The following is a 22,500-nucleotide window of genomic DNA, read 5'->3' on the forward strand; positions in this document are numbered from 1 at the left end:
GGCCGCCATATTTGGATCTGCCTCATTAGCCAATGATGACCTACCAGAGTCTCTGAGGCTTTTGTTTTCCCTTCTTGGTGTCGCTTCTTACTGGATCTGCTCCTCGTTGAAGGGGTCGTCTGAAGATTCAAGATAATGGGGGCTGGGAGGGATATGTTGGGAACACAACGATGATTCCCATTTTTCTGTTTTATTAGTACGATATCTGGCGGTAATTCTCCCAGATAGTTACACGGAGTTACAAGGATTAGGATGTCCCAAAGACTTATTAGTCCCTCTGGGGAGACATCATGTGCTCACTTACCTCTTGGAGCAGGTCTGACTGTTCATTCAGTGTCCTAATGATTTTATCTGGCGGTATTTCGCCCAGACAGTTACAAGGAGTTAAAAGGTTTAGGATGTCCCAAAGACTTATTAGACCCTCCGAGGAGACATCGTGTGCTCACTTACCTCTTGGAGCAGGTTTTTGACTGTTTATTCACATTGTCGTAATGATTTTGTCTAGCTTTCTTTTAAACTCTTCCACACTTATGGTGGCAGTTTATTGCATGTGTCATTTATCTTGTATGTAAAGAAGTTCCCACAATGGGAGTTTTATTTTTTTCTCAGTTTATAGGATATGGGAATGAAATATTTGAGTGCCTGTTCTAAAGGGTTTTGTAAGTGCTGGTTTCATAATTTGCGGGACAGTCTCCTTCCATTCAGTATTTTTTAAAAGTTGGAGGAAAGTTAAATTTCGTACTTACATACAATTAAATGTAATCGTGCGGTGTGCTGAATCGCTAATGGGAATTATAAGAATTGAAATAATAAATGTTTGTAAAGAAAGAATCTGTTTTCCCGGCGTTAAATGAGAAAGGCAACAGGAGATGGTATTAAGGAGACCTTAAATGTGATGTTGTCTTGAGCGAGATTGAAAAACAAGTGTTGTGTTATATGGCATTCTGAAAAAGATGCAACTCTTCATAATGCATAACGTTATAAGATGAGAGAGAGAGAGAGAGAGAGAGAGAGAGAGAGAGAGAGAGAGAGAGAGAGAGAGAGAGAAATTAGTTGGAAAGGGGGAAAGATGCGGATTTCTTCTGGACTTGGATTAGTTTCATTTGGCCGTTAGAATCGAAAAATTTAAGTTTATTTTTTTTAGCCATTTTTACGATAGTAAAACTCGGCTAGCATCATTCCTAATAAAGAGGGTTGATTGTTAGAATAAATATTATTGCTCTCTGATCGAAAGTGATATTGATGAGAAGAGAGTTGCTATTTTATACTGAATTTAATGAACCCGACATGAGATGATAAAAAAAAAATGATCGTGCTTTAAACGTTGCGGAGGCCTCGTAGCTAGTTAGACTGGGGCATAATCTCTAATTTTTGGAAATTCGCGCCTAGAGCAGAGGCAAGCCATGTTCGTGATGCAGTGTGCAACGTTAATTGGACGAGTATAAATAGCTAATGGAGATGCCCGAATTCCACCTGCCTAGCCTGTAATCTTGGCGCGCGATAGAAGTGGGGCGCTTTGGAGGTGAGGCTAACGATTGGACCAATTTCCTCGAAATGTATTAAGTTCTGGGAACGCCGTTATGACGATTATAGGACCTCTGCTGCAGATCAGCCAGGTGCTTCATTGCTCGGCTGTTTATACGAGTACGTGAGTGTGCATCGCTGCGTGAGCATCCGCTGGATCTGCAGTTAGCGGTTTCTTCACCTTCGCTTCTCGTGTCCTTCCTCATCATCAATACCTCCTTCCTGCCTTCTCCTCACCACATTTCTCCCTATTACCTTCTCAGTTGCCTTTGGAAGAACTACTCAAGTCCATTTCGCTTTATTTATCCTTTTGGTGGAAGTCAAGTAACTCACTTCCAGTTTATTGATGGCGATGAAATCAAACTGGCTTCTGTGAAGGGGTATAGAATTTGGTGGTGTTCGGGGAATTGGAATGTTTTTCGGAAAAATCAGAAATTTATACTATATCAAGTGTTCTAAAATGATTTTGCCCATGTTAATATAATATTAATTGCGAAGTTTTACCCATCGGAGTGGCAATAATACTCTGGAATTTTTGAGGGATTGCTTTTTTCTAAATCCGTCCAAGGAGAGTTATCTTGCACTATTATCATAGTGCAAGATAATTCTGTTTAATTATATAAGTCTGAGGCATATCGGGAACTGTGTAAAATTTTATATCGTTTCCTTCAAATGCCTCTGAAATTAGTGTTCTTCATTGAGATAATCTTTTATGGAATAAAGTTCAACATGTTATTCCTCAATGGATCATTTTAATGTACATCAGGAGTAACTACCACCCAAGGGGAATTGTACGTGATAAATGCTTCACCAGTGGGATTCGAACTGCCTAGTGGTAGGGAATCAACGAAAATATCTGTAGATCGCGTATCAGCAATGCTCTTATTGACTCAAATAAAGGTTGTTTAAATTTATCCTCTTTTACGACTTCTATGTTTTTAGAAGTTTGTTCCGTAGGCGTTTCCTTTTAAAACTTGATATACAATTTTTGATAATTCGGAAGATAATGGATTCTTCCGTAGTATTAAGTTTGTTCCTCGTAGAGCGCTTTTTCGGTCAACACATTAGGATTAAATTAATGACGTCAATCTTTCTACCCTTGGCGCAATTGGGAATGGTTAATGAGAGACTTACGGAGGTTTCGTCATTTTTCAGACTCAGATGTTAATCCTATTTAATGAAATTTTTCGTTCCCTTGGAACTCGAGTCATCACGGGATTCTTGCTCCTTATACAACCTTTACCATTTATAATGGAAGATCATTTGTGGTGATTCATATTTGTTTTGCACTTTTATTTGTTCACTAGGTAAATAGGCGAGGGAATATTTGACCATGTAACAGAACCGTTCTGGCACACATTCTTTGTGTTTTTTTTACGCTTTTATATCATTAGGCATGGTTAAGTCTGGTTACCTCTACTCTCACTTTGAATTTCTATTATATTTTACTGTGATTTACCAAATAACTCAGAAAGTGGTTTTATCTTTATTTATTAAATCTTTGCTTGTGCATCTTCAGGTTTTAATGTTTACACAGTGCGGTGCATCATTTCACAGCAGTGTTTCTTTTCTTTGAAAATTGTGCTTATGTTTTAGAAAGAAAGATTGACCAATCTCAGAACAGTAATACTTATAATTGAATATTCGTAAGCATTTGACATTTATGTTATTTTTTTGAATGTTAAATTTACTGAAAAACCTGAAGTCCTATGTCATGTCTCATGTGTATGTTTGTACGCAAACAAAACTAGGTTATTTTTTATTGTAAAATTTCAGTCATGGATAGCTTCAAAGATTAAAAATACCGTTGAATTTTCTTATTTACGCAGGTTTTTTTTATCATATATATATCGTTTTCATTCATTTAATTTTTTCCTTATTAAATGCGGCATTGTACATTATTTGGTATGACTCTCGTTAGGAATAACTTTTAACCTTACTTGCGTAAACAGTTTATATCATAAGTAATATTATTGTGCATAATTATAAATTGATTTCTATTCAAGTATTGCCACTTCTTGGAGCGAATAGTTTGTTGAGTGTTTCTCTGTCAGGTGTAAATGTATTCAGTTTTTTTCTTTCTTTGCCTTTTATCAAGATTTTGTGCAAAAGTAATGTTAAGGTTTATACTTAAAGCTTAACATTACTTTTATAAATATAAAGTCTAATTGAGATGACTAGTAAATAGAACAGATTTTGTCGAATTTGTGAAAGGTGTGATGACGAAAAAAAGTAAATGTGATGTTTTAGTAGAAAGAGCAGAAAGGAAGCACACTTATAAAAGGAGAACGAGCAGTTCTGTGTGCTTTGGTGTCAAGAGGAGTCTGACGTGAGAAATTATGAAAACATCACCCTGTTTGTTGTAAGGAAGATAATCTTACTCACGTTAAGCTGAAATAAGAATTAATACTGTCAGTGACAATACCTTCTTATCTTGGATGTAAATCCATATTGTTTCACATATCAGAAAAAAAAATTAATAAAAGAAAATACTCCATTTCAGTGTAAATATAAATGTATAGAATGCTATATGAATGTGAACGAATGCCTGACAAAACCCCCACACGACAAAACCCCCACACAACAAAACCCCCACTAACAAATTACCTATCGTTATTCGATAGTTATTAGTAACTGCTAACGGGCAAACTATCAATAAATAATTCTCTTTTGGTAGTTATTTACAATGATTACAAGAAGATCCTTCTCTTAAAACGTAGCTTTAGATTGAGCGTAAATAAACTTCTTTATTTGTTTGCCCATCATGGAAGTCATCCGTGATAAAGAAGGTGAAGAGAAACTGTGCTCTAAAGATTATATATACTAGAAAATCAACTATGAGATTCGGGGCCTCTGTAACACGGTGTTTTGGACTTTGCTCCTTATCTGAACATCGGATTTAGCTGAAAGTTGACATATGTATATTTTACAACCACACACAAATTTTGTCAGCATTATCAATAACCTAAACCCGATAGTTTTAATTTTTATAGAGTAAAAATTATCTAGCCGATGCCATGGCCAATGATTACGAGCCAAGAGTCGAAAAACATTCATTACGTAAGCAAGACAGAAACTCATTCACCTTGTTCCATCGGCTCTGAAACCCATAGCAGTCAAGAATGGCTAACAGGATTTGGAATTGTCCCCGTGGTTGCAAAACTGCATTTGTCTTACGACTTGCAACTTTATACAGTCAAGAGAAAGCCCGTGGCCATACTTACTATAGCCTGAATAGGTAATTATTCAGTTTCTAGTTTGAATCCAATGTTTATGGTCTGATTTGTATTTAGCGTTACGTGATTATAATACTTGTAATGTCATTCAGGATTTTGAACATTTCCATTAACTATTCACTATGCCACCAAGAGAGACATTGTATGTAAACAGTCTTTATATAACTATTTTTGTTAAAATAAGATTTCTACCCAAAGTAAATACTAGCTTACATGTGCTAAAATCTCCAGCAGACCAACGGATCATCCGATATAATTTTTTTTCTTCTTCTTTAGGCCGTACGACCGTGTTGGATATAAAGACTTTATGAATGGCGGAACGATACATAGAAGTGCCTGGGGTATCTGTGATAGTGTAGTAATACTACTGTAGCAGTAGTGCAGCAACAGTAGTACTAGCAGTAATATACATGAATTAAACGTTTAGGCCAACTGTCGGGATCCTTGAGGATCATTTAGCACTTCTCACAACTACTTGAGAAATGAGTTTTTATACCTAGAAGTTAAATTTTCTAATACAACAATGCCCATGATAGTTTTCAGTGTTATCCTGAAATATAACGAGGTCAAAGTGGGTGGAGCCACATGAAGTCATCATTCTGACGATATTTATTGGTGAAGGTTTAAAGCCAAAATGCGCTACTGGCTATTTTGTTTCAGTAAATATGTAGATAGCCAATAAATAAAAATTGCTTGACATTGGATATAGCAGTTAACAAATCAAGCTTGTCTACTATGTTTTTGAAAATTACCAACTATTCTCTACATCTTGTCAATCTAATTGTGACCTATAAAATAGACTGTAATTTCTTAGGACACTTATTTTGGGAGTTAGACTAATAATCGAAGTGTTTTTGTATTTATTAACATATTTTGTTGGTTTGTTCATTATGACAATTATCAGTGGAGAGGTTTCAGAGTTCATAAAGGTGTACTGCTTTGCTTGTATTTAAATTTTTATGTCATTGTTGCCAGAGGTCTAGTCTTCGTTATGTATAGCCAATCATCCAAGAAAGAGGGAAGAAATGCTGTCATAAGTTACGTAACGAGTGCGTTCGAAACCTTTTCTCTGAGCAAGTTGGCCCGTCTTAAAAAAAAGTAACATTTACATTATAGCTACCAAATTTATTCAACCTACGCAATGCAGAATACAATCAAAATTTATGTGTAGATATGATGTGTATTCTGAATAAGCGTTATATTTATGAAATGCACAGATAAAAAGTTATTGCGAAAAAACCGTGTTACAGAGGCCCTGGATCTCATAGTAGTGCTACTACGAAAAGATGGGAATGTTCTAGAAGATCAGCGTTTGGATGTAAGGAAAAATAAAAACAAATTTAGAAATATCGGACGTCATTTCAAGTATAGAACATAATAATCATGAGCGAGATGAAGGATCAGTGGAGAGTATGACTCAAGAAGGAAGACTTGCCATGGGAAATATAAATACAGTTAAAAGTATTATGTTCAAAGAAATTGCCAAGAAGGACCCCCTAAGGATCAGGGACTTGAAAATTTCAGGAGAGTGGACTATGACTTGAGGAGAAAATTCTGTGCCTTTTCTTCTTCATGATAATGGTGCTGAAGACAATAATCGAATAATTAATTATATTTGCTACAAAAGCCCCACTCGGTGATTTAGTAATAAGCTGTGTGTATGGTTTTCTTTCCGGCAAATCACAGGAAATCTATGAAGAATTTCTTACAACAGTTTTAGATAAAGGAAAGGAACTAGGATTATATATGAATCCAGATACTACGATGACAGATTTTGAAAAAAATCACTTTTGGATGCTATTGGAAAGTCTGACTTCCTAATTTTATTTATTTTAACAAAGGTTTTTAAAAATCTAGATTATATGTGACAGATTTTGTGTAAAAAATATTAAGAATATGTAAACAACCGCAGTCGATCCATCGTCATCGCGTGGCTCGGCCTTATTCACCCGATATTTAATTGGTGAAAGAATACAATTACATCTTTAAGCATACCATTCAAAAGATTGAAGTTTCGTCAACATAATGTGATATATGAAAGCCCCATACGAACTAAAATAAGCATGTGAGCTCTTCGTAAAATATGTTTTCAAGGCAGTTTTGAAATCCAATATGGCGGCAGTCGCGTGACTGGCCGTTCTAACCACAGACAATCCACCATCTTTCCCAGCCTTCCCAGCACTCATTTGAACAATGTTAGCGTATATATGTAACGTTTATTGATCTTACTCAAGATTGCTGTTGTAATCAGCACAATAAAAATACATTTTGTTGCCTATATTAGTAAAAGTATGAAACTTTATTCCCGGGGTCATGGTTTGAACTGAAATTCCTTTTTACCTTGTAATCGGTGGTTTTATCCTTACTGCATCACAACTGAAACTCCACAGTGCTTATTTGATTTGTTTTATTATACACGTTTTGGTCTTAATTCACTCTAAATTGCACTTGAACCACGTTGCTGTTCCTGTTTCTAAGCGCTCATCATCAAAAAAAAAAAAAAACAAACACAGTTACGGGCAGCACACGAGTACGCGGTGTATGCGGTGCAAAGTTTTATAACCTTAATTATTTACTTTACTCATTATTTAGTTTAACTTTACTTTGTTACTTCAAAATGTTTATTTAATTCATGTCTATTATCCTTTTTTTGCAACCAAATTAACCCAAAATTACAAATATTTCTGACGTACCTTTGAGCAGACGACGCAACGAAAAAATGACTCATCGTTGCCAATCTAGTGGAGCTTCACACATACGCCGATGCATTTACAAACTGTTTCCATGAATTCTAGTTGTCACAGTAATGCAGTAATGATAAAATTTAATTGCTTGAATATATGTATATATATATATGTATATATATATATATATATATATATAATATATATATATATATATATATATTATATATATATACACTACAAATAGATACGCTAATTTTTTCACTTATTTCCCGGTTTTTGTGTAATGTCTTATACCCAGTTTGGAGGGTAAACACATACCAACTGACAACACTGATAAACAATTGAAGAGCACAAAGAATGCCGTAGTTCCCTTGGATAAGTAGTGGTTGGAAGTCGTGTTTACGGTTGTTGTGATGAAAGTGCCCCAGCATCTATGGGTACAAGTGGCGTGCGGATTTAGCACAAAAAATGGGAAATTTGTTGACACAAGCGACTCCGCAAACATCGAGATGGCGTCAATCTTCGAAACATTTTTAGTTGTAAGTAAAAATTTCGAAAGCGTCATGAGGTTAATGTGCACTGCGTTGGCCACACTTTTCATTACCCTCTGTTTAATCTTAAAATATGACTTTAATTTCTAACTTTGAAGAAAATACTTACTTCGAAAGGAGAGTAGAAGTCTTGAGCTCCTGCTATGACCACCAACAACTCATGACTGATGACCATCTCCGGTGTCAGGACGCGTTAAAGTACTTTTTTCGAGGGTGGCCACAAACACGGTAGTCAGTGAGTTGGGCAGTCCAGTCGGTTGTTTACCCTAATATTTTTTTTTTTTTTTTTGACCGAAGGATTTAAAAAATCTTTAAACTTTTGATAACTTTTGTTTTTAATAAAAATTTTAAAATCAATGAATTTTGACTTTATAATTCTTATTCTTTAATAAATGATTCTAAAACTGTAAACTTTGCTAACTTTTGTTTTTAATCAAAGATCTAAGATTTAATGAGTTTTCTTCGAAAAAATTCCTAAATACATATAAAACTAGTCATTTCGATAAGTTTCTTCCGAAAAATATGTGGGTGCTTTTGTAAGTGGGGTTTTTGTCGTGTGGGGGTTTCGTCGTGTGGGGGTTTTGTCGGTGGGGCTATTGTCGGTGGGGTTTTGTCGTATGGGGGTTTTGTCGGCCCACCAATGTAAACAGTATATGCACGTATATCAATTACTAGGGGAATATCATAAATGCTGTCAGACGAGTTCAGTCATCTCTGTGACAGTAAAAAAAAAAAAAAGTATATGGTCATCGTTGTTTTTCTTGGAAAAACAATAAATGAAGATTATCTTACAAGTTGGATGAAGAAATAAGAGTAATCATCAGATCGTTTTTTTCCATCTTTGATTCATACAAGTACCACAGGTTTATATTATAATTGGCTTTTTTTGTATCTTGTCAGCGATAATTGTGCACGTTCCCTTGTCAATTAATTTGTATGAATTTGAAAGGATGCTTATGCTGTGCAACCCAAAGGAATTCCCTCATCCGACTTTAACTGTAGATACCACTTCTCTAGCTCAATGTTTCTTTGAGAAGTTATTTGTTTCTCCGAAGCTTTGTTATCCCTTCATGTGAAATCTTTTTTTGTGTTTGCGAAGGTTCAGCAAAGGATTCTGTACGACGTCAGGTGTAGCTGCTACGTGTGGGAGCGTACACACACTTACACTTACAACCAAGACCGCTATTTTCCTGCGACGAGGAACCTACAAGCGAGTCATGAGGTCGAGAGAAACGCAATTTCTCTCGTACGTCTTTTTTGACAGATATCTCAACTGTCATTATTGTCACGACCCATGTATTATTACTATTCTGTGTATTGTTGTGCCAGCTTTCCAGTCATCTGTATAATTTCCAACCGAATTTTCTGTGACAATGTGTGGAAGACGGGAAATGAAAATTGCTTTCAACGGGAAAAAATACGACTGGTCTTCCTCCTCCACCACAGCAGACGCGGCGATAGCATTGTTAAGAGCAGATTCCCTAACAGTGCACTACCTACTGTTCGATGTGTCAGCTAAACAGCTGATCCCAAAGACATCGCCAAGATCATCTCAAAAGCCAAGCAGAGGTGCCAACAAGTCAACGAAAACAACAATAATTATGCCCAATTGTTCCAGTTCGTTCGGTACGAGTTTTTTTTCTATTATTTTTCCTGTGGTATTCACTTATAACAGGAAATTGATAGTCAGAAATCGAAGCGCTTTCGTCTTTACTCAGACATTGTCAAGGAGTTAATGAGGTACAATTAGAGAGAAAGGTCTCAGATACAACACAAGATCAAGAATACCAGATGGTTAATTGTCAAAAGGGTAAAAATTAAAAGAGATAATCCAGGATTATCGGGTATCCCACGGTCACAAACCTAAACAGATTGACCCTAACCGAAATTACAAAGTTTCTTTACAGTCCAAAACATGTAAAAACTGAATATATTAATTTTGTTGCTTATATTTATCTACAACTTTTTTCATTATGAAAGCATCAAGTTTAAATAAACCAAGACTCAAATTTAGAACATTTCTATTATTTGATTTGATGAAACAAGATTCAATGATATTCCTTTTAACTGTATCATTACATTGGATTAAGGCTCTTGCTTGACTCCAGTTAATAGGATGGTCTGAATCTCTCATATGTACGAATAATGCATTCGATATTTGCCCAGTTCTCACAGAATACTGATGCTGTTTCAGACCTTGTGAAAGAGATTTACCGGTTTGTCCGTAAAAGACTTTATCACACTTTTTGCAAGGAATTTCATATATGCAGCCTGGAAGATCTTTAGGAGAATTTTTGATTATTAAACTCTTGACATTAATATTACTGAAAACAACATTTATGTTAAAAAGCTTTAAAATTCTAGGAATATCTAAAAACCTTTCATCGTAGGGTAATTTTAGAATGTTATTCTTACTAAATTCAAGTTTGTCATTAGTTGAATAAAATGTTTTTCTAGCTCTTTTCCATGCCACATCTACAAAAGTCCTTGGGTATTTAAGTTTCATTGCAATAACATAAATAGTTTTAATTTCAGCGTCAATAAACTGCGGGCTACAGACACGTAAAGCCCTTAGAAACATCCCAGAAAAACAGAGAATTTAACATTTTGATGGTGATTGGAGTAGTAATGAACAAGAGGCAATGTTAGTTTGATTTTCGAAAGACTGAAAAGGTGAAATTTCTATCATTTCTATGGACAGTTACATAAAAAAAATTCAAATTACAATTTCTTTCTTCCTCTACGGTAAATTTTATAGAAGGGACTAGATTATTGAGATTATTAAGGAAATTCCTGGAGATTATCGTGAACTGGCCAAATACAGAAGATATCATCCACATATTCTAAACCAAACTAACTTTTTGGGGCAAAATTCTTGGTAAGAGTTTTTGTCTTCAAAAAAGTTCCATGTAACAATATTGCCTAAGGAACAGGAGGATAAAGGATTACCCATAGCCCATGCAAACACTTTTGTTGGTACAAAAAATTTCCCCATTAAAACAAAATGTACTATCTTTGATAAACTTATGAAAAACTAATGCGGTTTGCCCCACCACTTAAATGGGAATGTCATGACGTTCTAATTCCTCCTCCGAAATATTCAAGTAAGTCATCTACAGGCTTTTGAAACTTTTGTAAATAAAGAGACAACATCAAAACTAACCATATTAAAATCAAAATTCAAATTTTAACTATTCAATTTGTTTATAAAATTAACATTGTTTTTTACATTCGTGTTAGAAATGTTTCCTACCAAAGGAGTAAGAATTTTTACAAGCCATTTAGATAAATTATACGTAACTGAACCCACTGAACTAATAATTGGTCTGATAGGGTTATTGATTTTATGTCTTCACTAAACTATACATATAAGGTAGGGAGGCCCATTGCGGTGTAAACTGTTTAATTAAATGGTCCAAGCCCTTCAAAATGGATTTAATTTGTTTATTAAAATGGGAGTTCACTGTCTGTGTAGGGTCAGACCTCAGTTTCGTATAAGTATCAGTATCATTTAGCAATGTCATTATTTTACTTATATAGTCACTTTTATTCATTATTACCACTGCATTAGATTTATCTGCTTTAGTCCCTTTCACTGTATCGTCTTCTTTAATTTTCTTAAAAGCCTGGATAAATCTCACGGGTACATTAGGAGGAGAAGGCTTACACATAGCACCATACACAATACCTTTACAAATATTGATATCATCAGGGCATAGGTTTTGATTCAATTTTTCTAAATAACCAAAGGATTTTGAGATGTCGGCACAGTCCAGGTTACCATTAAATACACCAAAGCTTAACCCATATCCCAAAGCCGCTGTCGTAGCACTATTCACTGGTTTGTCTGATAAATTAATCATGAAGTCCACGTTGGCATGCTTAGTCCAGTCTCTTTCAGCAATAAGATTCTTCAGCTTGAACTTGAAGCTTCCTTTCAAGACGGTTTTGCAGCACTTTCTCAATTTTCCGTAGCAATAATCCAGCATCCGATTCTTCCAATCGACAGGAACCGTCTGATTAAAGCCATATTGTCTGCTTCTAAGTGTACAAACGCATCATCTACTTCCACTTTTGTGATGTCGATGTGTTTCTGAAGTATGATGCGTTGAACTCGTCGAAAGGTCGCTCTGCTAGACGAAGAATTCTCACTGGTAAACTCGACTTGGGCATCACTTGCTCGTTCATACACTTCCGTAGAAAGTTAAGCCGGAGTTTCAGTTTGTGAGCGATGATAAGAGCATTACAGAAGGATGTCACGAATAGAACAAGGCTCGGAAAATTCAAAGAAGAGGCGTAGAAGTTGCGTGTGATTGCACGTGACATCCTTCTGTAATGCTCTTATCATCGCTCACAAACTGAAACTCCGACTTAACTTTCTACGGAAGTGTATGAACGAGCAAGTGATGCCCAAGCGCTTAGGATTTCTGACTATCATTTTCCTGTGGAATTCGCTTATTTATGAAGTCACGTGCATCTACTGTGATTTTTTAAGCATATAATATATATTATATATATATATATATATATATGATATATATATATATATATATATATATATATATATATGTATGCGTTGTTCAGCTAGTGTATGTATATTATATATATATATATATATATATATATATATATATATATATATATATATATATATATATATATATATATGTATATATCTATGTATAATATACATATATATATTATACATATATATATACATATATATATATATATATTATATATATATATATATATATATATATATATATATATATATATATATATATATATATATTATACACACACACACATATAAAATAATTAATATATATAAATATAATATAATATATATAATATATATATACACACATATATATATATATATATATATATATAATATATATATATATATATACTCACATATATATACTATATATATATATATATATATATATATATTATATATATATATATACTATTATATATATATTGTAACATAAAAAAAAAATCTCTCTACGGTAGGATTTACGAGAGAATATATCAGGAAACTGTGACAACCCACTATAACTTAAAATGTACTTTAATAACAATTAGTAAGGAAATTAAAGTCACACAGAACATTAAACAAATTACGGACGCATTGCACAAAAGCAAGACTCGCCATACAGCACTTCATCAAGACTACTCATCACTAATCACTGCATTTACAGTATATCCCCAAGTCACAAGCTTTACATCAACACAACATATAATTCACTGTAACATCAAAAGTTAGTGGCAACCAACGTTACATCACACAAGAAAAACGTCCAAATGGATAAACAATACATTACCATATATTCCTCAAAACTTGATACACTATTATAATCACTTGTTTGTTTCAGCTCCAACGAAAATCGTCGTTTTGGGCCCTTTATATACCAGACTCACGCCTAGACATCCATGGACCAAAAATATCATTGTTTCGGTATCATTATCCCTTGGCGACTACCCGCCCCTACTGCCAAGCGCTACTTGCCATCTGTTTGTCTAGTGTACACACTTTTTTTCTATGGCAAACAACAATATAAACAATTTTCAACTTTTTTCTTTCATTTTACATTTTCAATTAAATCATATTCCCCTTTACATTCCCCCCCTTTTAAACTCAGCGGCTCTCTCCTCAGTCCATGCTGAATTTTCACTCTACAGTCTTAAACATTAGCTACTTCCATTTAGCAACTGTCGGAGACTGCCACGTCGTTGGTAAACAAGCACTTTCCTTTAAATAATCACAGATCTAGAGAGAGAATCTGCAATGACATTTTCTTTGCCTGCTATATGGTGAATATTTAGTTTGAATGGTTGCAAAAATAAAGACCATCTTAAAATTCTCTTATTGTTGTGCTTACATTTATTAAATAAAGGTTAAAGGGTTATTATCAGTATATACGTCTATTTCAAAGTTACTGTTAAGCAAGTATATCTCAAAGTGCATTAAACTCAAAATTAAACTTGAAGCTTCTTTTTCAAACAATACTGTAATTTAACTGGTGGCTATTATATTTCTTTGAAAAGTAAGATACAGGGTGTAAAACACCATTATATTCCTGTAATAATACACTGCCAGCTCCTACTTCACTGGAGTCTACCTGTAACTTAAATGGTAGATTAAAGTCTGGGGATTTCAGTACTGGCTTAGACATTAACATGAGCTTAAGTTTATTTGAAGGCATCGTCACATTCCTTTGACCACACAAACTTCACATCCTTTTTCAGCAACTCTGTTAATGGTAGGCTACATCTGAAAAGTTCTTACAAAATTTCCTGTAATACCCCCCTGTTCCCAAAAATTTCATCACTCCACGTTTAGATGTAGGGAGGGTCAATTCTTTATGACCTCAATATGACAATCAACAGGTTTCACTTGGCCACTTCCTATTTCATGTCCTAAATATTGAACAGTAGTTTTTCCAAATTCACATTTGGCAAGGTTTATCGTAACATTAAATTCTAATAACCTCTTAAAAACATCATATCTTTTTTAATGTGATCTTCCCAGGTTTTCTCCAACAATAACTAATGTCATCTAAATAAACAAATACACCTTCGAAATCCTTCAAGATATAATTCATCTGACGTTGGAATGTCAGAGGTGCATTAAACTAAACCAATGGCATTACCTTATAATTATAAAGTCCATGGGGTGTAACAAATGCAGCAATACCCTCCCTGCTGTTTTTTGTCTAACTCAATTTGATAGTATACCTTTCAATAAAATCAATTTTACTTAAAAAAGGAAAAACTTTGGCTACATTATCATTATATCTTCTACTCTGGGCATAGGATATGAATCTTTTATAGTTACATTATTTACCTTTCGATAGTCTGTACACATTCTTGCACTTCCGTCAGGTTTGTCGACTAGAATACATGGGCTAGCCCACTCACTATGGCTTTCCTCTGCTAGTCCGTGTTTCAGTAAATAAGCAAACTTCGGTCTTTAACTGTTGTTGTTGCCTCGGCGACATTCTGTATGGACGCTGACTTATTGGAGTCTCTTCTCTCAACCTGATTTTATGTTGTACTCCTTTTATCCTTTTAGGATGGTCTGAAAATAGATCTGAAAAGTTTTGAATTAGCACTTTAAAATCATGCTGCTGTTCATCAGATAAATGAATACATAACTTCCTAATTTTTCATCATCACTCAAATAATCTGTATTTTTTAATCTAAGTTCAATTTCTTCTTCAACATCTTTTTCATCATCCTCTTTTGCAATTGACAACACTCCACTGGATTCGTTATACTTCTTTAATTTGTTTAATATGGAAAGTTTAACCTTTCCTCCGTCCTGTAGGAAATTGAATTCGATAATTAACATCACTTACTTTTTCCTTCACCGTGCAAGTCCTATATACTTCTGGTTAAAAAAACCTTACCAGCTGTAGGGAGATACACTAGAACCTTATCTCCTATGTCGAGTTCACGTTTTGCAGCCTTTTTGTCGTAATTTCTTTTCATCTCTTCTTGTACTACTTTAAGATTCTTATGTGCTACTTTCCATATTTTCTTTATTTTTTTCCTTCATTTCTTGTAACGTGCTAGAATCCTTCTCATCTGAAACCAACTGATTCTTTATCACCTCCATGGGTGACCTTACCTGATGGACATATACTAACTGAAAAGGAGAATAACCCAACGATGAATGTACGCTATCACGAACAGCAAATAGCAACATTGGTATGTAGACATCCCATTTCCTTTTCATTTTCACAACAGTACGTGCGAAGCATGGTTTTGAAGGTTCGATGAAATCGTTCGACCACTCCTTGGCTCTGTGGGTGATAAGGAGACGATAAACAATGCTTAATATTCTGACAGGCTAAAAATGAGGTAAACTTTCTAGACGTAAAGTTGGTTCCTTGGTCGGTTTGAACTTCTTTTGGCAAACCTACCAGCGAGAAGACTTGTTAAGCGCTTCAATTATCTTATCAGCACTCACTGTTCTTAAGGAATAGCCTCTGGAAATCTGGTAGCACTACACATAATTGTCAGCAAATACTCGTTACCTTTGCTAGACCTAGGCAGAGGTCCTACACAATCCAAAACCAGTTTCTCAAAGGGTTCTCCTGGAACTTCAATGGGTTTGCAATGGCATCACCTTAGGGTCATGTTGAGCTTTACCTACTTTTTGACATAAATCACAATTTTTACAATATTCAACTACAATCTTTCCGCATCTTAGGCCAAAAAAAATACTACCTTAATAATTTCTCATAAGTTTTGTTTATACCTAAATGACCAGAATAACTACAGTCATGAGCAATACCTAGAAACAAAATTCTATAACTACTTGGAATGACCACTTGTTCTACAACATCATTAACATTTCTACTCGTGAACTTCCTCATTAGGATTCCATCCTTAAAAGTAACACTTGCCTTCCTTCTCGATATCATTTATATCAACAAGGGCATTATCTCTTTATTACCTTCAAATTATCATCTTCAATTTGAGATTTAACAAATTCTTCCTTATTAACTTTCAGCATTCGCAAAGGAGTAGTACTGACTTTACTTACTTGTAGTGTTTCCGGACCATCTTTTAAACAAGTTTTGTAAAATCAAACCGTCGTCATCATTTACCTTTCCTTCGGCACTCTTACTTCTTGTAGTAAACTGCACAAGCAGGAATAAGTTTGGAAATGTACATTCAACTTCTGTAATAAATGAAGAATTAAGGGTTTTTCTGTCAAAATTGGATTACTGCTACCAAAACTTTGTCTCTCCACATACATCATTTCCAAGAATTAACTCTACTCCTGACACTGGGATTTCTCTCACCAAAGCAATTTTAACATATCCCGAAATTAATGGAGTTTCTAACCTTACTTCTACTAATGGAGCTGAAAACTCAGGTCCAAACCCACGCAGAAGTACATACTCTCCAGTATCCTTCCACTGGTCATACATATTTTTTATCATTACAGACTGTACCGCTCCGGTATCTCTTAACCACCTACTTTCCTTTTTTCAACACAAGGGAGGTGTAACCAACCATCTCCCATAAAAGGTAATACAATTCAGTACCTTTGGATGTGGACTTCTCTTCAGGTAGTCTCACTCCATTTCCTTTTACAATATCCTCAATACAACCAACACTTACTAACATTTTGAACATCATTGTTACCTATTTTGTAACCTATATTCTCATCAACATCACATATATTATACTGTCTATGCTATCGTTACAATACCTCTTACCTGGCCTAAGGGAGAAGCAACACAAAAGGACCTCTGTCACCACATGCTTGTGGTTGATTCAACAATGCAATGGTATTTTCAGGTTTATGATCATCCTTAAAATGTACAGGTTTATCTTTAACTTTATTTACCACTTGAATTGGACGGTTTATTGTGCGATGTGGACAACTCCTACTGATGTGTCCTGGTTTGCCACAACTGAAACATACAAAATCTCTAAAATTTTCGCCTATATTTTGGTAACTAGGTGTAAACTGATCATTTACACTGTATCCTGCTTGTCCAGCACTAACACTAGGACCAGAATTATATCGACTTGCCCCTCTACCACCTCTATTAAAGGATTTATTATAGACTCCACGAGATGATACCTGTGAACTCGTAGTCTTACCTTGTGCCTTGTAATTTTGCTGCTCTTCCCAAACTCTGCTCCTTCCAATTTTAGGAGTGACGTCAGTATTATATAGCTTATGGGGGGTCAATGCATAATTATCAGACAATCTAGTGGCTTCATCGACATTATCTACATCACGTTCATCCAAATATGTTTTAATAAGTGGATTAATACCATCCTTGAACTGCTCAAGCAAAATAAGTTCCTGAAGTTTACCGAATCACCATTAACTTCTCGGGCATTCATCCACCTATCATACCACAGGCGTTGTTCCCGTGCATACTCCATATGAGTGCGACTGTCTATCCACCGCTTCTGAACTTCTCTCTATACCTCTCTGGCACCCATTCATAAGCTTTCAAAACTTCAGATTTAAACTCTCTCATAATCCTTAGAATCATCTAAAGATAAGGCAGCAAATACTTCCCTAGCCTTTCCTCGAAAGGAGGTTTGAACCAACGTGCTCCATGACGTTCTCGGCCATTACCGCTGTTCTGCCACTTTCTCAAAAATTGTAAAAAAAATGCATCCCACTTCATTTTCAACAAAAATTGGTACACTTTTTATTTTACTGCATTGTCTATTCTAAAGATTTTGGTATTTCTCTGGACTTTTCTTCTACTTCAAGTTTCTTCATCTCTAGCTCTATCCTCTTTTGCTCAACTTCAGCTTCTACCTTCTTTGCTCAACTTCAGCTTCTACTTCTTTAGCTCAACAGCTCTCTCATTCTCCAATCTAACTATTTGCAAATGAATCTGCATCTGCTCAACACTCATCCCTTCATAAACAAGTTTGGACTTTTTTTGGTTTAACCTTGCGTGACTTGGTTTTTTTTCACGTACGGCTTTGGCACCTTCCTCTTCACTTGCACTACCCTCTGTATTATTCTCACTTGCGCTTTGCTGGGCTGTATCAGTTTCTTGCCCTTCCAACTCATTAGTAACAACCCTTCCTTATCAGACAAAATGCCTAATGTCATTAGCGCCTCACTTACTTTATTTGAGATTTCTTGCTTCCTTGCAGATTCTGATACTTCTACATTATAGTACCTAGCTAGAACAATCCAGTCTATTTAGTTATACCTTCTAACTTTTCACCACTAGGACTACGTATGAAATCTTTCAAATCAAACATCTTTAATAACCTGCTCAAAATAACACAGCAAGACAATATTATAGCACTAACACTATCACAACTCTCCCCCTCTCTAAAGTACATGGAAGTACTGAAAAGCAAGTTAACAGTAGGGATACGTCAAGTTTATGGTCTAATACGCTCGACATGAATAAAGCAACAATTAATAAGGATACGTTCGGGTTTCGTTCGATAGAATGAGTAAACACTGAGTATGGATATGTTCGAGTTTCGTTCGATAGAATGAGCAAAAACTGAGTAGGGATACGTTCGGGTTTCGTTCGACAGATGAGCAAAGAATGATAGGGATACGTTCGGGTTTCGTTCGACAGGCCCCCATGTAACATAAAAAAAAAATCTCTCTCTATGGTAAGGATTTACTAGGAGAATATATCAGGAAACAGTGACAACCCACTATAACTTAAAATGTACTTTAATAACAATTAGTAAGGAAATAAAGTCACAAACAGAACATTAAACAAATTACGGACGCATTGCACAAAAGCAAAGACTCGCCATACAGCACTTCATCAAGACTACTCATCACTAATCACTGCATTTTACAGTATAATCCCCAAGAGTCACAAAGCTTTACATCAACACAACATATAATTCACTGTAACATCAAAAAAGTTAGTGGCAACCAACGTTACATCACACAAGTAAAACGTCCAAATGGATAAACAATACATTACCATATATTCCTCAAAACTTGATACACTATTATAATCACTTGTTTGTTTCAGCTCCAACGAAAATCAAAACGTCGTTTTGGGCTTTATATACCAGACTCACGCTAGACATCCATGGACCAAATATTATTGTTTCGGTACATTATCCTTGGCGACTACCGCCTACGCCAAGCGCTACTGCCATCTGTTGTCTAGTGTACACACTTTTTTCTATGCAAATATCAATTTTCAACCTTACCTTCAATTTTACATTCAATAAATCAATATTCCTTTACAATATATATATATATATATACACTAGCTGAACAAACGCATACATATATATATATATATATATATATATATATATATATATATATATATATATATATATATATATATATATATACATATATATATATATATATATATATATATATATATATATATATATATATATATATATATATATATATATGTATGCGTCGTTCAGCTATTGTGTGTGTGTATATATATATATATATATATATATATATATATATATATATATATATATATATATATACTATATATATATATATATATATATACTATATATATATATATATATATATATATATATATATATATGATATATATTATATATATATTATATATATATATGTATGTGTGTGTGTGTGTGTGTGTGTGTTTGTGTGTGTGTGTGCGTGAGTGTGTATTCCTCTTATGAAAGCCATTATGTATCTTACTACAGTATTATCTAAGTTTGATATTCCCGCCACTTCTTTTCCATGAAGCGTAATGTTTCATTTTTATTTTTCGGGCTTATAAAATAATGCAATTTTCACTTCCAATTTTCACTTGATAACCTTTATGAGATCTTTATGATACCAATTTGAGCCTTTTATTGCTCTCTCTCTCTCTCTCTCTCTCTCTCTCTCTCTCTCTCTCTCTCTCTCTTTTAACGAAATACAGACGAACAGGTATTTTTCGTTGTAACTACTAATAAGCAATATTCATCTCCCCTTTTTATTTCATTCTCCTTCTGTGCCACCTGTGAATTTTATTGGTATTTATAGACCAAATTATTCTTGTTTTCCGGTTAGTTGCTGTTGTGTTTTCTGGTTGAAGTTGATTCCACTCTATATTCCAGTGTCCTCTTGGTTGAGAGTCTAGAGGGAAAACCGGAATGGGAATTATTTGTTTCTTGTCGGGTGCGTTGCGCTCGAGTTCTGCATTGAGATGCAAGGTTGAGCGTGTTTCTTCCCTTTCGTCGTCTTTATTCTACTTTGTCTTGTTTTTAAGAAACATAGAACTTATGTGAATTGTCTCTTGGTTCTGCTTTATTCTTTAATTTGATATGTTTAGATGTTTATGCACTCGATTATATGTTGATGTCGCTCGTTCCGAGAAAGTGTTGCAGGAAAATGACCTTATAGTATCACTTGTCGTTTGCTGAGAAACAACTGAGAATTGTTGATTATGAACTTGTGCTCTCAACATTATTTACACATAATATTGAGGACAAGTGGATTGTTTTTGCGTTCTGGCCTTCGTGTGGCTTGCTTGATGTTTATTTATGTATATTTTTAGATGTAATGATGTGAACGTTTTATTGGGTGATAAATAATCTTCGTGTACCATTATGTTCGCAGACATCTGCCTGTTAATGTGTCTTATGTCCATAGATGTTTGACCGTAAGCTTTGTCACAGGTATGAAACTGAATAGATGGCAGCTCTCTGGAAAATTCCGACTGGATACGCTATTAACACTGGAATTACCAGATCTGCCTTTTCATTGTATTAAGGTATTCTGAGGAGATGAGAAACCGTCTTTGTGGGTTCAGCAAAGCTAGGCATAATTGCATTAAACCTGATGATAAGTCACGGTGCAAATGATTTATAGTTTCACATTTTCTTGCTTCCTAGGGTGATATAGCTTATTTTATAATTAGCAACATTTTGTGTTACCATTTTTTTATGAAATATATTATTGCCCTCGCGTATGTATTTGTGCACATATTTGTTATGCAAATTCATCTTGAAATATTTTTTTTTAATAAAGTTTCATAACTTTCTAACGAGTTTTGCTTTTTGTATGTTTGTTGTTGATGATTATTGTAGTTTATGACTTCTGCAATTATAAAACAGAATGTAGAAGTAGGTATGACGCTGTTGGAATTTATATATATATATATATATATATATATATTATATATATATATATATATATATATATATATATATTTATATATATATATATATATATATATATATATATATATATATATATATATATATATATATATATATATATATATATATATTAGTATAGAGAAAGTAATATTGCAGCAATGCATCATTTTTGTGTTACTGTAATAGACGATGTTTCATCTCGGATTCATAAATAGCCATCGCAAGCAACGCAAGTGAAGCAGCATTTTAAAAAGACCTTTTACTTTTTTTCATATCTTCTTTCATACCTTGCAATGTTATCGTTCTTTTCCTTCCATGACAATAACCTTCCTACCCCTTCCCCTTCCCCCTCCCATCTTTTTTCTTCATTCTCTTTTTAAGCAAGCAACGCTAGAGCTGTGGGAATCAACTCGGCGTGACAGACGAGTCAGCATGATGATGAAATTTAAAATTCTCTAATTAAGTTATGAAAGATGAGGTTTTATTGGCCATTGCGGTACGCCATTCCGCAGAAAAGAAGTCTTTGAGCTGATTAAATGCCTGAGCCCTGGAGTCGTAACAACCATTGTAAATGGTAATGAGGTCGCTTTCTGTTTTCATTTTTTTTTTCAACCGTTAAGTTAGAATTGTAGATTTGATCTTTACAGTTATTCACTTGAATATAATTAACATTGTAGACTCGTTATGCAGAATGTTGCAGTTTTTTCCATGATGTTTGTTGTTAGGATTCATTCCTCTGATCTTAGATCTCCAGGGAAATGTAATAGTTATACTAATAATTGCAATTTTTCATGAACTAGATTAACATGCATGATATTTGCACGTCTTATTAGCCGCCGATGGCTTGGCAGAGTGTCTTGT

This window comes from Macrobrachium nipponense, chromosome 3 (assembly GCF_015104395.2).
Source record: "Macrobrachium nipponense isolate FS-2020 chromosome 3, ASM1510439v2, whole genome shotgun sequence".
Taxonomy (NCBI): domain Eukaryota; kingdom Metazoa; phylum Arthropoda; class Malacostraca; order Decapoda; family Palaemonidae; genus Macrobrachium; species Macrobrachium nipponense.